The sequence below is a fragment of the Cupressus sempervirens genome, chromosome 11 (genome assembly GCF_028749045.1).
Source record: "Cupressus sempervirens isolate cs-2001-9-10 chromosome 11, ASM2874904v1, whole genome shotgun sequence".
Classification (NCBI taxonomy): domain Eukaryota; kingdom Viridiplantae; phylum Streptophyta; class Pinopsida; order Cupressales; family Cupressaceae; genus Cupressus; species Cupressus sempervirens.
Window position 1 is genome coordinate 297,521,694 of NC_143128.1, and position 5,799 is coordinate 297,527,492.

The 5,799-nt window shown below is 32.1% G+C and overlaps 1 pseudogene; it reads right to left on the reverse strand.

Annotated features, from left to right (window-relative positions):
• Nucleotides 1-4,993: 4,993 nt before the first annotated feature.
• On the reverse strand, nucleotides 4,994-5,400 carry LOC149529300 (putative calcium-binding protein CML13 pseudogene; annotated as a pseudogene).
• Between the last annotated feature and the right edge of the window lie 399 nt (nucleotides 5,401-5,799).

Sequence of the window (5,799 nt, forward strand, 5' to 3'; positions counted from 1 at the left end):
GTATTCATTCAACATTCTACACATAAAACCCTATTTTGAAAACTTGTGGATGAAAGCTAAAAAACAACATAATTCAAAACTATAAGAAATAACATTTGATTTACTATTGTTTGCCATGGTTTCTTTAGTCAAGACAAGTTATATTTAATATGTTATTAAAGCTACAAACATGGTAAGGTTTGTGTTATGCACTATTGCCTACTCAAATAATAAACTTAGATATCATGTGTTATTTAAAGTATATTCTATTATAACTTGTTTCCATTATTAGATATATGCACCAAGTAAAAAATTCACTCTGAATCAATATAGTTTCAACATATAAACCCCCATAAGAAAGAAAACAATCTATTATTTCTTTTTTTATTAATTAATTTTTATTTAAATAAAGCGAATATTTCTTGTAAAATTTAAAAATCAATGAATTTATAAAATTGTTTTAAAATTAAATAGCAGAATAAAAATGAGGTTTTTACAAAGATATAGTATAATAAAAATGAAATACTCTTAATGAACTACTTGCTTCATTTTCCTTACACTATTGCTTTAGTGATATGGAAGCTTGTGTTGAGTCAATTACTGGATAGTTTGGTTTGAAGGATTAAGAATTTTAGAATTTGATCCTTATTTTTCTCTTATTTATTTTACATTGTCATTAATATTAAATTAAAAATTCATACAAATAATAATATAATTAGAACATTAAATTTCTTCTCCAAATAAAAGAAGTCCTCCAAAATAAATGAATCCAAAAGAAAAGAAAAGAAAAACTACCTTAACCCTTATTTCATCTAAATTACCTTGTATTACATGATGGAAATCTAATTTCTAATCTTACTAAATAGAAAATAGATTTAAAAGTTAAACTACTATTTAATGTTTTATCAAAAATTATAAAATAAAAAATTTAAGTCATCAACATAAAAAGATTATGCATTCCTTGTTGTTTGCAATTTTGATGAAGTAACATACTCTTGAAACTATGTGGTCTTTGTAAAATTTTATACTAGATGTAAAAAGATCGACTTTTCATTGATTGTAAGGAGCATATGTAAATTTATTTATTTCTTTAAGATATGTGAGGAAGCCACAAGAGGAGCTTCGTGAAATTTTCTCCAGAAATGCTTGTCATTATCAAGACCAACACAACTACACTTAGAATGATATCTTGACTTTTATCAATGAGGTGTATGATAAGCTAGCACTTGGGATAGACAATATTTCCATAATAGGAGATATTTTCCACATCAAGCCAAATTGTGATATTGCCATCATGATTTAACTACCTATTTTTTGAGTTAAACTTATTGACTTGACCCATTTTTCATGAGTACCGGTTCACATGAACCCGTCTCTCATGAAAATGAATGGAACACTTAGCACTCATTGGATCTAGGTGATGCTCACATAGGTGAAGCACTAGGACTTCCTAAGAGGTCACTCATTCTAGATCTACCCCAGCTCAAGCACACTTAACTACGGAGTTCCCTCCATGGTTAAACCCACTCTACTTGCAACCCCATTTTCAAAACCTTCACCAAGTGGTGTTCCTTGTGAACCATTGTTTATAAAGAGCTTAAGCTCATCAATTGATATGTAGGAGATATTTTCCACATGTCAAACTTTGATATTGCTATCATTGTTCATTTTTTTAGTCCTTTAGTCAAACTCATTGACCTATGTTCCATGGGTACTTGTTAAGACAAACCCATCTATGATGAAAATGAATGGAACACTTAGCACTCATTGGATCCAGGTAATAAGGAAGGCTTCCCTATTGCCCCTTCTTTTTTTCCCCAGTTGTAGATGATTACAAAACAAATAAATAAAATTAAATATTTGAATATTCAAATTGGTGCATGATTTTCTGACTTAATTCTCCAAACTTGGCTTGCAAAATTTTGCATCTAGGTAACTGAACTATTTAAAAGAATGCCTTTTCAATATCTTCAATTCATTTTATTTGTTCTAATATGACAAGAAACTTGAATCCAAAAACACCCCATTGAGCTTCCCCATTTTTTTCACCTATCATCGTTTAGAGATAATGTAACTATATTCCCCATTTTGCACTAAAGTTTTACAAATTGAGCTATCAAGATTTAAAATCGTGTTGAACTATAGGTCTCAAACTATGGGTCTCAAAGCAAGTTGCTGCAGTAAAATGGAAGGCTCTTAAATTTAGTACTTGTAAGTTTGGTTGGGTGTGTTATATGAAATGGTGTTAGTTTATTGATGGAAAGGATCATGGATCTCACTCCCACAGTGGTTTCACATGCTCGTTTCTATTTTTTCAAATTCATAAAGAGGCGAAGATGGCTTTATTGTCTGAGAATGAAAATTTGTTATTGTCTTTGACTATATCACTTTAGCATCTTTCATCTTGGATCTTTTGAGCATTCAAGGACTGGTTATTAAAGTAATTTGATTTGGTCTACTAAAATTAATTAAAATCTACATAATCATCATCTAAGACATTTACAAAGTTGCTTGATTATTTAATGACCCTTTACATGACAAATAAGCTAATATTTTTGAGAGGTTGACCTAGAGATGACATCTACCTCAACATTAACAACTCTTTATGTATATTCTTAAATGGTGGAAGTCTTAAGGGTATAAAAGATATTATTGAATTTGAAAAACAAAAATGCAATGTACATAAGTAATATAATCAAATATATGCAATAAGTGATAAATTCATAGAAATCAATAGGTAAGAAGAAACTTGACCTAAAACACACCAAAAAAAATACCATATCCACAACATCATGCACTAACTACATGCAAACCATGGATAATGCAAATTAACAATGGTAGTTATGCCAAATGGTTACAAATGAATATTACATTACCATCATTCAATCAAAACTCTCCAATAGCTCAAATCTTTAGTATAATATTCCATTATGGAAAAGAAAACTCAAGTGCATCCAGTCCATTATCACAAGTCTCCAATCCTCAAACATAGCAACTAAAATTGGGAATTTACATTAATGGGCTCAAAATTCAAATATAACTATCTCTATTGTGCTTCATGTCCCTTGATTGTATATAAACATTATTAAATAGATTATTAAATATAATTAATCTCTCTAATTACATCTTTGGCATCCATTTACACCTTCAAGAGCTTGTTGAATACACAAAAAACACACATAAAATTTTCAAGACTAATGAAATACTTATTCTAATATTCTTCTTCCTAATATTTTACATCATAAATACATCTAGGAATCATAAATCATAACGCACCACAATGCCATACCAGCTTTATTCTTATTGGTTTCATCCAAAATTTTGAGTGTCAACCTTTGATAAAAATACCTTACAACTTTCTACCATATCATACATAACTTACTACTGCACATCAATATGACCATTTATTCATTTCACAAGGGTTTTCTCTTGTACTATTGGGTTGCACTTTTTGGTCAGCTTTGATATTGAAATCAACATCTATACTAGATCTTCACATTTAATATTCATAGTAGCAAAATGATTAAGAATTTGAAGATAAAATATATTAATCATTTTTGAGATTTTCTCTATAGATTGTTTTAGATTAAGGTAAAAGCAGGTTTTGAAAGGGCTCCGAAACCCATTACATCAAAGAGAAAGATAAACCATTAAGCACAACCAGGTTTTAAAAGGACCTGAAACTAGCCAAACAACTAAACCAGGTTTTGCAGGGACCTGAAACCAGTAGATATGACCAGTAAAATTAACCAAAAACTCTGGAATCTGAAAGGACAAACAGACTGGAGCAAAGCAGCCAGGAGGGCTATCCAAACCAGATGCCAAAAAACCAGAGACAAGACCATAACACCAACCCAGAAGAACCAGTTAGCATAAGGGAACAAAAGATTATCCTTTTAAAATAAGGTTACCCTTACGCGACCGAAGGGTCATATCTAAAGGGGGAGCAGAAGGCTTAGCCTTCTTCCCTTTAACCGCAATCCAACCGTCCTCAAACTTCACTGCCTCGGTCACCCAATCATCAGAGGACAAAGACCCATGGAACCCAGGGGACGCAAAGGCCTTAGCAAACACCCTATGAGAGACAGATGACAACTGACCCATAGGAGGGTCAACCGAAGCAGGGGGAGAGACCAAATCCTTAACCACCAGCTTGGAAAGAACGTTGCCCACAGCCACTGAATCCACAGGATGAGACGCCAAAGCAACCTCCGCAAGCACCGGCACGAAAGGAACACTAGCCTCAACCTCTGAAATCGCAGGAGCAACCGAGGATTTTCTATAGATTGTTATTTTGTATGATTTTCAATTTTAATATTAGATAAGTTTGTTCTATCATTTTTGTCTAGAATTTTGGATTGGGATCTAATTTTTATATCATATTTTCTAGTTTAAACATTATCATTAATTTAGGTTAAAAGTGTTAAATAGTCAAAGTTACTTTTTGCAGACATAATTTTTCCTTTTGCACCTGATGTTTAAATTGCACCATTTAAACTATTTAAATATATTGATTGCTTTCATTCTCTAGACAATAATGTTAGATTTGTCTATCACATTTGGTGTCCCATTTTTGAATGATGGACTATTGAGCCATCCTTAAACATCACAAACTAAGAAATAAATTAAACTTGAAAAATTATGTCAATTTTGACTATTTAACACTTTTACTATAATATATGATGTCTAAGCGTGATGAAATTATCGCTATAGAGAAAGTCTATCTAAAAATGTACATGACTATTCCAAAAATTGAAGAACACATCCCATTTCTAATATAATTAATAGTGTGTTCTAAACCAATTTAATTTATTTGTATGATTATTTTTCTTTCTTAAATTTTAGAGAAGTCAATTTTAAAAAATAATAATAATAAGCAAGAATTTCAAAATCATTTAATTGGTACGATTTTGATATAGGTTGAAATTAAGAGAATTTCACATCAACATAATGTAATTTTTTTAAGGTAAGATTGTATAATACTTCCAGACAGACCTAGAAAATGTCCCTAATATCACTCGGCCATCATCCTATCGATTTCCTCATAAGATATCTTACCTTAAGAATCAACCATAATCTCCCGTATCCATTCATAACTCAGACGAGCTTCTCTCCAACGCTGGTGAGGATATGACGGAGCCCGGTAACGGAAAGCATCTCATGTGTGCCCTCTTTGTCAAGCACCTTAAAAGCATCTGTGAGCTGCCTGTGAAAAGTTATCCCCTTTCATGTTGTCTTGCATCACATCTACAAAACGAGGGAAATCGATGGTGCTCCAATCTGTTCGCGCATAATCCGCCTGTGTTGGATTTTTTCCAAGGGAGCGCATCATGGTGCCCAACTTGGCTACAGTGACGCAGCCGTCTTGATTGGTGTCAGACAGATTGAAGCTGTCTGCTCATCATTCAGATCCTTCCCCATTTTTTAGAGACCCTGCAACAAACGACTTTACTTTGCTTATTGATCTAACAATAAATTTTATTTGGTAAAAAATTTGGCAAATAATTATTTTTTTATCGTCACAAATCTGCACTTCAACTTTGAGTTCACAGATTAAAAATGTGACACGAACAAAAGACTCATAACCAGTTCCGATACCACTGCAATCATTTTCACCATCTTTATAAACACGTTCATGTCTATTAATTTCTGAGATACGATAAAAGATCTCTTGCCTTGCCTTTATTGCAAAAGATTGCAAGCGGATCAAACTTTCAACTTTTCTCGATACTGCGAATCACGTCAAAAACCATTAGTTGTTTTAAGAGACGGACAGGTTTTGATGAAATGTCCACCTATAATAGCCTATCGGCTAATAAA